The 12,366-nt window shown below is 36.6% G+C and overlaps 1 long non-coding RNA gene across 1 annotated transcript in view; it reads right to left on the bottom strand.

Annotated features, from left to right (window-relative positions):
- Positions 1–469: 469 nt before the first annotated feature.
- Positions 470–12,366, bottom strand: part of LOC119529838 — a 91,326-nt gene continuing 79,429 nt past the window's right edge. Inside the window, exon 3 of the long non-coding RNA XR_005215956.1 lies at positions 470–567. This is a non-coding gene — a long non-coding RNA (uncharacterized LOC119529838). The remainder of the gene's footprint in view (positions 568–12,366) is intronic.

The following is a 12,366-nucleotide window of genomic DNA, read 5'->3' as shown; positions in this document are numbered from 1 at the left end:
CCTTCCTTCCACTCTCTCTCTCCCCCTCCCTTGCTTCCTTCCTCCCTCCTCCTCCTCCTTTTTCTCTCCCTCTCCATTTCCCTCACATTCTCCCTCTCCCCCTTTCTTGCCTTCCTTTTTAAAAGCTATCATAGTCATACATATCTGTATTCAAATTCTTACTAGCTATATGACTTCAGGCAATTTAACTATTCAGCTTTAGTTTCTTATTCTGTAAAGTGAAAGCAATGCAATAAAACTGAACTTTGAGGAGCCTTCATGAAAATTAAATAAAACAAATTGTATCACCAATAAACTTAGTCAAAATATATTGAATATATTGAATATATAACAACTTGCCATTAATTTATTTTGAAATTATAATGAACTTCTTTGGCCTTTTCTTTCCCAGTTGATATAATCACAGTTCTTTCCCATTTCTTCAAAAAATACATGTCTAATATTTCCATGTGTTCATTTATTGATTCAACCACTATTAATTGCTTTCTTATTGCATGGCTGGAACATGCCAGGTTCTCTTCTTACAGTGCGGCAAGAAACAGTTCCTCCTCTCAGGCAGTTTACAATCTAGTTGGAGGAATTGACATTCAACCAGTGAACACACCAATAGTATATAATTACAAGTTGGCTGACGGGTGCAATTTAAGAAAAGTTCAGTTAATTATGGTTAGAAGGAGATGATTATATTGAGGAGGGGCAGGGAAAGGCTGACTTTTAATGGTCTTGATTTTTCCTCCCTGGGTCTTTCTAAGGTCTTTACAATTCACTCAGTTTGTAGAAAACAAAACTAGTGTCTTAGGCTGAAACACTTCTGGTGTTAGTTAACATAAAGAAAATGGAAATGCTAAACTCCCAGTGTCTTTTTAACATGTAAATCAGAGCAAAGGCAGTGGAGCCTTTGTCTGCCAGACAGACCAGATTTTCAGAGATTATTTTTCAATGGTTTAAATCAAAGAACACTAAGCAGAAAATAGGCAATGATTGGAAGAATCTTGTCAAGTCAGAGAAAAGGCTACAAGGATCTAATATTACAAATAGTACATTGACCAATAATATGAATATTTAAATTCTAAATGTTTTGATTTCTAAAAGTGCATTCATTGTAGAAGTGCAAGTCTGAAAATAAGTGATATGTGCAAAATTTCTTTATTAAGGATATTTTCTAAAGTCTATACAAATATTCTTTGAGCATACACAGAGAACTTGACACATTTTCTTATGGACTACCTAACTAATGGATTAATGGATGACCTAACTCAAAGGTAGTCCAAAGTAAAGACAGTAGGATGTTAAAAAAAAATTGCATTAAAAATTTAATTGTAATGGTGAGGCTATTTTCAACTGCTTGGTCACATCCATACTGCCCATATTTATTGATGAAGACAGAGCTAATAATATAAATACTTAATTATTACACAGTTGATGTGTACCTGAGGCAGGTTAGATAGGGAAGGAGGGAAGTGGAAATGACCCTAAGACCCATAACAAGAAGCTCCTTCTGGCATGTACACCTAGCCCTCACTCAGGTCGTTGCCAAAAAGAAAAGTGCCACTCATCAATCCTTTATTAGCATAACTAGAGGGGGAAGGGCCCCTCCAAGTCCCTATAATGCAAGGGTCCTGACCTCAGAGGGCTTCTCCTCCTTTGGAGAATGCCTGTGCTCACCCCCTTCAAGCATATATTTTCACTACACATTAAAGTTTTGGGCTGTACACACCAACTAGTCCTTGGATTCTTTGGCTGTACACACTGACTAGTCATTGAATTCTTTTCTGCTACTGAGTCAAGAACCCTCATGGTGCCAGCCCTTGATTGAGGTCTCAATTTCTCCAAGAACTCCCAGGGCTGTCCGGCATCATAGCTATGTCTTTATCCATTTGGCTGTCAATCTTTGCAGTAAAATATTGGAGAGTTTGAGGAGATAGGGATGTTTCAGATTACTTAACAAGGCCTCTCTCAATTTATAGTTGAGGAAACTGACTTCTGGAGATATGTGACCAATATGTCTCATATCTTAATTCTTCATACTCCAGAGTAGGTCCCTTACTTCCTCAGTTCAAAAGTCCACTCATTTTCTACCCAAGGGTTAGTTATGAACCACAATAATTGTCAGTGAAATGTTTATCATTTTGGCCATTAGTCTTAACTGGCAATCAAATAATACATGATTGAATATTAGTAAATTCTGCAAGTACTAGTCTATTCAGTCTTCTCTTTATATTGATTGTATAGCAATATAGATGAACAGTTTATGGTAACAGAATGGTGCACATAAAAATGCAAGTGAATATTGAATGGTTGTGAGAGAGTTTGAATTAAGTAAGAAAATGACTCTTTCAGACAAAATAAGAAAAATACTTGAGGAATTTTTCTAAAAATATTAAAATTTCAATATTTTTCTGAAAATATTAAAATCTAAAACTATTCCTAAAATAAGTTCTCCAAAACCACTAAAAATATCTGTAAGTAAAATATTCCTGCATATTCAAGGTAATGCATTCAACTGAAGATAATGCACACAGAATTGTTATAAAATTAAAATCATGAAATAGTTGCAATGGTTTATTCACCATTTTTCACTTAAAAGTATACCCTTGGGGGAGAACCTAAGATGGTGGCTAGGTGAGATAGGGCAAAAAAAAAAACACCTCCATGAAAAATACTAGCTAAAAGCCAAAAAGTGACCCAGAACACCAGTTCCAGCAATGCACCAGCCAGACAAGATCTGCTAAATTCACAGGGACCATGCATTTTATGAAACTGGGAGTCTGCGTTCTGAAATGAGTGAGTAAGCCAGCTGAAAGTCTAGTGACTGCGCTGCGGTATGGGGAAACTGTGGGTTGGTGTTTGGAGATGGACTAGTTCTTTAAAAAAAAAAAAAAAACAGGAGAGGCTGTGGATACAGTGGCGAGAACCATGCAGTGAAGCACAGCAGGAAGGGGTTGTGCCAACACCTCAATATCTGGCATGGAGGATAGCCCTTCCCACACCCGCTGCTTGGAGCCAGGAGGGCAGAGGGGAGCCAAAAGGAGAAAGAAACTGCATTCCTTGCAGCCATCTTCCCGGCGGGCTGGGGACACTCCTGCCCGGGGTCAGAGCCACAGCCCAGAGCCGCGCCAAGGGTCCCAGCGTGATGGGGAGTGTTTCCTGCAGCACCGCACACACACCACAATATTGGCGATGGACAGTGGCCCTTAGTGCACCCACAGCTAATTGTCCCAGAGCTGGGAAGGCAGAGCTGTGTGAAAGGGGGAAATTAACTCACTCCATTCAGCCATCTTTACAGCAGGCTGGGAATGCCCCTGCATGGCCCAGTGGCCCAGGGCGTCCCTGGAGGGCTGGCATGCACTTGTGTCATGATACAGCCTTCCCTCAGCAGAGGTCCTGGAAGAGCATGGCTGAGAAGGGGGACCTGCTTGGAAATCCCAGGGACTCTATGCCAATACCAAGGACTTGCAGGTCAGCAGCAGGAACAATCTGTGGCAAGACTGAAATGAAGGCTTAGTCTCTTGCAACAGCCTTATATCTCTGGGAACACCTGGGAGATTTGATCATTAAAGCTGCTCTGCCTCCCTAACCGCTCAGACACACACCCCTCATTCAGGGTGGATAGCACCAACAACACACCCAAACTTGGTGCACCAATTGAACCCCACAAGAATCAGACCCCCACACACCACAAAGACAAAGTTTGGGAGAACTGACTTGAGGGGAATAGGTGACTCACAATACCATCTGCTGGTTAGTTAGAGAAAGTGTATGCCACCAAGCTGTAGACCTGACAAATTAGAGATTGGGGTTTTTCATATTCCGAAAGAACCCTATCAAGTAAAGCAAATGCCAAGAGGTCAAAAACAACAGAAAATTTTAAGGCATATGAAAAAAACAGATGATATGGAGAACCCAAATCCAAACACCCAAATCAAAATATCAGAAGACACACAGTACTTGGAGCAATTAATCAAAGAACTAAAGACAAACAATGAGAGCATGGCACAGGATGTAAAGGACAAGAAGAAGAACTTAGAAGAGCATAAAGAAGAAATTGCAAGAATAAATAAACAGATGATCTTATGGAAATAAAGGAAACTGTTGACCAAATTAAAAAGATTCTGGCTACTCATAGTACAAGACTAGAGGAAGCTGAACAATGACTCAGTGTCCTCAAGGACCACAGAATGGAAAATCAAAGAACAAAAGAAAGAATGTGGAAAAAAAATCAAAAAAATCAAAATGGATCTCAGAGATATGATAGATAAAATAAAACATCCAAATTTAAGACTCATTGGTATCCCAGAAGGAGAAGAGAAGGGTAAAGGTCTAGAAAGAGTATTCAAAGAAATTGTTTGGGAAAACTTCCCAAATCTTCTACACAATATAAATACACAAAGCATAAATGCCCAGTGAACTCCAAATAGAGTAAATGCAAATAAACCCACTTCAAGACATATTCTGATCAGACTGTCAAATACTGAAGAGAAAGAGCAAGTTCTGAAAGCAGCAAGAGAAAAGCAATTTGCCACATACAAAGGAAACAACATCAGACTAAGTAGTGACTACTCAGAGGCCACCATGGAGGTGAGAAGGCAGTGGCATGACATATTTAAAATTCTGAGAGAGAAAAATTTCCAACCAAGAATACTTTATCCAGCAAAACTCTCCTTCAAATTTGAGGGAGAGCTTAAATTTTTCACAGACAAATGCTGAGAGATTTTGCTAATAAAAGACCTGCCCTACTGGAGATAATAAAGGGAGTCCTACCAACAGAGAAACAAAGAAAGGAGAGAGAGAGAAATTTAACAGACATATATAGAACATTACATCCCAAATCACCAGGATACACATTCTTCTCTGGTGATCACGGATCTTTCTCCAGAATAGACCATAGGCTGGGACATAAAACAAGCCTCAATAAATTTAAAAAAAAATTTAATTTATTGAAAGCACATTCTCTGACCACAATGGAATACAAATAGAAGTCAATAACCATCACAGACTTAGAAAATTCACAAACACCTGGAGGTTAAAAATGAGGGGGAGATGAAAACATTCCCGGATAATCAAAAGCTGAGGGACTTCATCACCAGTAGATCAGTCCTATAAGAAATGCTAAAGGGAATTGTGCAGGCTGAAAGGAAGGGACACTAAACAATTAACTGAAACCACATTAAGAAATAAAGATTTCCAGTAAAGATCACATGGTAAATATAAATACCAATAATACTGTATTGTTGAGTTGTAACTCCACTATTTACTTCCTACAGGATCTAAAAATACATAAACTGTAATGATAAATTGGTGGTTTTGGACTCAATGGAAAATATATATTTTTTGACAAGAATGGAGGGAAGGTGGGGGAATGGAGGAGTATAGAAACATAGTTTAGGTGTCCTATTGAAGTTATCAAAGAAAAACAAGCTTGTTATAGATTTAAGGTGTTAAATTTAAGCCCCACGGTAAACACAAAGAAAGTATCAGAGACTATGACCATAGAAATGAAAAGTAGAGTATGGGTTATGAGAAGCAGATGAAGGGGCAATGGGGAGTTAAGAATGAGTGTAGGGTTTCTGTTTGGGGTGAAGGGAAACTTCTAGTAATGGATGGTGGGAAGGTGATGGCATTGCAACATTCTAAATGTGCTTAATCCCACTAAAGGAATGCTAGGAGGGGATGGTGTGGGAAGATTTAGGCTGTATATATGTTTCCACAATTGAAAAAAAAAAAAAATACAGTCTAAATAGATAATGACAATTAAACACTAAGGATGATCCTGGATGGGATCTGAAGATGGAGGAGAGGAGGCTCAAAGGGACACAGTTGGGACATAAGAAAAAAAAAGGAAATATAGAATGTAAGCTTTGTATGAATGTTGAATTTCTTGAACTTCTTAGCTGTGCTTAATGGGATTGCATAAAAGAAAGTTCTTGTTCATGGGAACTGCATATGTGAATTATATTGTTTGTTCAAGGATGTGTGCAGCTTGCGCTCATATGTTCAGAAGACAGAGTAATAGATGATGGATGATAGGGAGGGAGGGAGGGAAAGAAAGAAATCGTGGTGTGACAGGATGTTAAAGTTGGTGGATTGGGGTATTGGAGGAGGGGGGTTGGGGTATGCTGGAGTTCTGTGTATGGGTTTTGTATTGTTTTTGCAATTGTTCCTGTAAGTTTGAATTTATTTCAAAATAAAATTTAAAAAAAAAGAATAGAGGAGAAAAGTCTCAAAAGGACACAATTGGGACATAAGAAAAAACTGAAATATAGAATGTAAGCTTTATATCTATGTTAAATTTCGTGAACTTCTTAACTACACTTAATGTGATTACATAAATGAATATTCTTGTTCATAGGAAATGTATATGTGAATTAGATTATTTGTTCAAGGATGTGTGCAACTTGCTCTCATATGTTCAGAAGACAGAGCAATATATGATGGATGATAGAGAGGGAGGGAGTGAGGGAGGGAAAGAAAGTGATGAAATAATAAAGTTGGTAGATCAGGGTATTGGTGGAGGGGGGGTGGAGTATGCTGGAGTTCTGTGTATGGGGTTTGGATTATTTTTGCAACTGTTGCTGTAAGTTTGAATTTATTTCAAAATAAAAATTTAAAAAAAAGTATACCATTAGCATTTAAGTTATTATAATTGTAATGGCTGTACAAAGTTCAATAAAATTTTATCAAAAATGTATTAAATCATTTCCTGATTACTAGATATTTAAAATTCTTTGTCACTTTCTATGTTTAATTAAAATCATAAATAATAATAATAATAATTGTTTGGCTTCAAGTAATTTCAGTAAACTGTGTGTGTCTTTCTAAATTATAGAGGAAAAATATGGGCTGAAAGAAAAAGTAAAAGGCATAAACAAGAATATTTAAATAATACATATTCTCTTAATCCAGAGTAATCTCTGTTTTGGCATATGCCTTCCATTATTACATGAATGTGACTTGCCTAAGTGTTGGTTAGTAAGTGACAGAACCAAGACTTACACCTGAGTCTTTTGATTGTACCACAGGGTCATAATACCCATTAAAAATATTGGGCAAGGATTACTTGAGAAAATAAGTACAAAATCCATGCCTATAGAGTACGCATTTAAATATATGTGGCTATTTCTCTTGTTTTTAGAAGAAGGATGCTATTATTTTTAACAACAGATGATTTTTTTCCCTGATAGTGATAGAGACTAAAGACTGACAAGTTGTTTTATCAGTTACCCATAAACCCATAAACAGGCTTTTCACCTACAAGGATGTAAAAGGAGACGTTTTAAATTTGTGAGAATTAGGGGACAATTCTTCATTTATGTAACTAATATGTGCATTTCAGGAAAGATCCCTAACTTCTACCAACTAAAAAGCAACTGGCAAGCATTTAGTTTGTCATTTCACTTAATCTTGTCAGACCTAATGTCCTTTTTAATAACAAATACTTTATAAAACTTCTTCTAACCTGAAATGAACTTCTTAGATAATAAAATTTATATTCACAAATAATTTCTATATAAACTGCAATGTGAAGGAGAAATAGTCCCAATTCTGGATTTCAATATGATCATGACTGCACTAGAAGACATAATGAAGGGTAGTCAATGTTTATTTCTATGCTTAGAATACATGAATGTGACTGTTAGAAGTGCATACTAAAGGAGTCCTGGCAATTTAAACAGACAAGGAGCATTAATGTCAGTGATGTAATTTTCTGAAATGATAACCTACTCTTGGTATAAAGTTCCAAACAAAACAAAATACAATCTTCCCTCAATTTACATGGTAGTTCCATTTCTGGAACATGCAATGTATATTAAACCATGCAAAGAATATTTTGAGATTTTTTTTTTAAACAGGGTTAGATATTAGGCTCAAATAATTATAAACAGGTGCTTCATATACATGAATGTAAAGGGAGGCATTTGATAGTTGGGAAGGATGTGGGACAATCCTTTGTTGTGTAAGACAGCCCTGGGTATTGCAGAACAGCCAGAAAACCTGGCTTCAGCCCACTGAATAATTGTATCACACCCTGGTCTTGCCAACTTCCAGATGTTGAAATATCCATTGAGAACCATGGATTTAGCCCAACTCTAGCATAACTGACAGAGAGCCAAAGAGGGATGTACAAGTCAACACTAAGGTCCCATAACAGCTAAGGTCAGGAACAAGAATGGGAAAAGGGCAGTTAAGAGAAAAAGAATAGCACTAATAAAAATATGGTATTTGAGGTATTTCAGAAGGTTGAGGAAGAAAAATGCTTGTATGATACAATAAACAGGGTATAATAAACTAAATGTCCTTAAAACAGAGATATAATGTTTAATATGTTTTAAATCAATGAAAATAATGATTATAATTTTCAAATACCATGAAATTAAGTTATTACAATTACAGTCGTAAGATAGTGGAGTAGAAAGTTCCAGGAACCAGTCCCTCCACCAGAAAAACTGTTAAACAGGCAGAAACATTTTGAATCAACTATTTCAAAACTCTGGAGTCCAGTGGAACACTGTACAGAATCCAGGGAAGAGCAGGAGAAAGAGGGTGGTAAATTACGGTGGATAACAGCAAACTGCTCTCTCCCTGAGGTTGTTACCATCACCCATTCCCCACTCTTGGGCAAGCAGCAGTGTGGACTGGCTTTGGTGGAGATTGCTAGTGCCAGAAAGAGACATAAAAATCCAATTCCCCAAGATCTGGTGGGCAGCGCAGATTGATTGCTGGTCACTGCCTTTGATTAGTTACTTTGGATCTCTGGCAGTCCAGCTCCGAGGTCAGACATTTTCCAACTAGCCTTGAACAAGGCAGTGGAGGTGACGTAAAGATGTTACACTTCTTCGGAGCTGTGGAGGACAGCTGAAGTGCTGCATTTGCTGGAAAGGTGCTGAGTCAAGAAAATGGAGCTTTGGGAAGCCATGGAAGAATCTCTGGCACTCTCACTAGCCCCTTCCTCAGTCTCTCCCCAGGGCAGTTTGGAGCCAGCCAACACTCCCTTTATGGGTCACTGGCCTTGTTCCTGCTGGGAAAGATTGACTTGGAAAACTCCTCTCTGCTGTTCCCCACCCCTTCTAGAATTTGCCCTCCACACAAAAGCAGCATGAGACAACTAAAGCAGTGTAAGAAACAATTGAGGTGGGAAGCCTGGGGCAAAGGCTTACCAACTTTGAGTCCTGTAGTGGAACACCCAGGAGAAGAAGAAGGTCTGTTTCCTGGGAAGAAGAGGGGGAATTCAAATTCCTGTAAACAGAGCAACTTAAAAGACCACTAGCAAATAGAAACCTAGGACAAGACACAGGCCCAGAAAAGAGAGGGAGGAACCTGCCTTTTGCATTCACTGTTAAATTTAATCCCCATGGTAACAACAAGGAAAATATATAAAAATGAAAAATATATCCAGATAGAAATAAGAAGGGATTCAATACAATACAAAAAAATTTAATAAATATGAAATCAGGTAATAATGCAAGAATTGAGGGATAAAAAAGGTATAAGACTTAACAAAGATTGAATAGAAAAATGATGGAAGAAATTACTGTATTATCAGTAGTGGCATTAATTGTAAAGAATTAAATTTTCCACTCAAAAGGCAGAGATGGGCAGAACGGATTTTAAAAAGCATGATCCAACTGTATGCTGTTTACAAGAGATTAAGAGACTCACCATAAATTCCAAGGCATAAGTAGATTGAAAGTGAAAGGAAAATATATATATTTTTATAAATAAATAAATAAATATATATATATATATATTTCAAATAGTAACTGAAAGATAGCTGGGATTGCTATACTAATATCAGATAAAATGGACTTTAAGTCAAACTCTGTTACAAGGGACAGAAATGGTCATTTTATGATGCTAAAGGGGTCAATTCAACAGGAAGACATAACAATTATAAATATATATATGCACCCAATAGTAGAGCCCCAAAATATATGAGCAAATACTGACAGATTAGAAGGGAGAAACCGATGGTTCTACATTAACAGTAGGATACTTCAATACACCACTTTCAATAATGGATAGAACATCTAGTCAGAAGATCAATAAAGAAATAAAAGACTTGAATGATACTCTAAACCAACTAGACCTAACAGACATATTTAGAACACATCAGCCCAAAACAATAGAACATATATTCTTGTCCACTGCAAATGGATCATTCACCAGGACAGACTATATCTTAAGTCACAGAATAAATCTCAATAAATTTTTAAAAAATGAAGTCATAAAATGTGTCTTCTCCAACCAAAATGGGATAAATCTAGAAATGAATAAAAGAGGGAGAAATGGAAATTTCACAGATGTGTGGAAGTTAAACAACATATGCTTAAACAACCAATGGATTAAATAGGAAATAACAAGGGAAATTAGGAAAGATCTTGAGCCAAATGAAAATGAAAATACAAATGCAAAAAGTTACCAGGTGCAGCAAAGACAGTGCTGGAAGGGAAATTTTTATCTTAGATGCTTACATTAAAAAAGAAGAAAGGTTTTAAATCAGATACTTAACCTCAAAACCGGAAAAACTAGAGAAAGAGAAAAAGAGCAAACTAAATCCAAAGAGGGCAGAAAGAAGGAAATAACAAAGATTGGAGCAGAGATAAAGAAAACAGAGAATTAAAAAACAATAGGGAGAATCATCAGAACCAAAAATTGGTTCTTAGAAAATAATAATGAAATTGGCAAACTTTTGTAGACTGATGAATAAAAAAGAGAGAGGCCTCAGATAACTAGAATCAGAAACAAAAGTGAGGACATTGCTACTGATTCCACTGCAGTCAAAAGGACTAGAAGAGGATAGTATGAACAACTGCATGCCAACAAGTTAGAAAACCTAGATGAAATGGACAAATTCCTAGAAACACACTGACTAAAGAAGAAGAAAAGATCTCAATAAACCAATAACTATTAAATAGATTGAATAAGTAATCAAAAACCTCCCAACATAGAAAATCCCAGGAGCAGATTTCATCACAGGAGAATTTTACTAAATGTTCCAAGAAGAATTAACACTGACCCCCCTAAAATTCTTTCAAAAAACTGAAGAAGAGGGAACATGCCCTAATTCATTTTATGAGGCCAAATCACCCTCATACCAAATCCAGATAAAGATTCCATAAGAAAAGAAAATTACAGACCAATAGGTCTTTACATATATAGATGCAAATATCCTCAACAAAATATTAAGAAACTGAATCCAGCACCACATTAAAGAATTATACACCACGAACAAGTTGGATTCATCCCAGGTATACAAGGGAAATTCAACATAGAAAATCAATTAATATAATATATCACATTAACAGAATGCAAGGAAAAAAAAAAAAACCAAATGATCAAATCAATTGATTCAGAAAAGGCAATTCACAAAATCTAGTGCCCTTTCTTGATGAAAGCATTTAGCAAACTAGGCATAGAGGGAAACATTCTCAACATGCAAAGGGCCTATATGAAAACCTACAGCTAACATCACACTTAATAGTAAAAGATTGAAAGCTTTCCCTCTGAAATCAGGAATAGGACAAGGAAATCACCGTCACCACTATTATTCAACATTGTACTAAAGGTTTCTCCAGAGAAAAGAGGCAACAAAAAGAAATAAAAGGCACTGAAACTGGAAAGAAAGAAGTAAAACTTTCCTTTGTATCAGTTGACATGATCCTATACAAAGAAAATCCTGAAAAATTCACAACAAAACTAATAGAGCTAATTAATGAATTTAGCAAAGTGGCAGAGTTCAAGAACAACACCCAAAGATCAGTAGTGCTTCTATACACTAGTAATGAACAATCTGAAGAAGAAATCTAAGCAAGGGTTTAAAAGACTTGTACAAAGAAAACTACAAAACCTTGCTAAAATAAATCAAAGAAGACCTAAATAAATGCAAGGACATTCCATGTTCAGGGATTGGGAAAACTAAGTATTAAGACATCAATTCTACCCCAAAGCAATTTACAGATTTGACACAATCCTAATAAAAATTCCAAAGCCTTCTTTGCAGAAATGGAAAAGCCAATCATCAAATGTGTATGGAAGTATAAGGGCCCCTGAATAGCCAAAGCCGTCTTGAAATAGAACAAAGTTGGAGGACTCACACCTACCAATCTTAAAATTCATTACACAGCCACAGTAATCAAAACAGCATGGTAGTGGCACAAAGACAGACATATAGACCAATGGAATGGAATTGATAGTTCAGAAATCAACACTCACATTTATGGCCAACTGATTTTTTACAAGGGAGCAAAAGTCACTTAATGGGAAAAGAACAGTCTGTTCAACAAATGGTGCAGGGAGAACCAGTTTTCCATGTGCAAAGAATGAGGGTGTACCCCCACCTCATATCATATACAAAAATCAGCTTAAAAT

This window comes from Choloepus didactylus, chromosome 3, assembly GCF_015220235.1.
Source record: "Choloepus didactylus isolate mChoDid1 chromosome 3, mChoDid1.pri, whole genome shotgun sequence".
Taxonomy (NCBI): Eukaryota; Metazoa; Chordata; class Mammalia; order Pilosa; family Megalonychidae; genus Choloepus; species Choloepus didactylus.
Note: the sequence above shows the minus strand (reverse complement) of the source record. Positions and strands in the feature narration are given on the sequence as shown.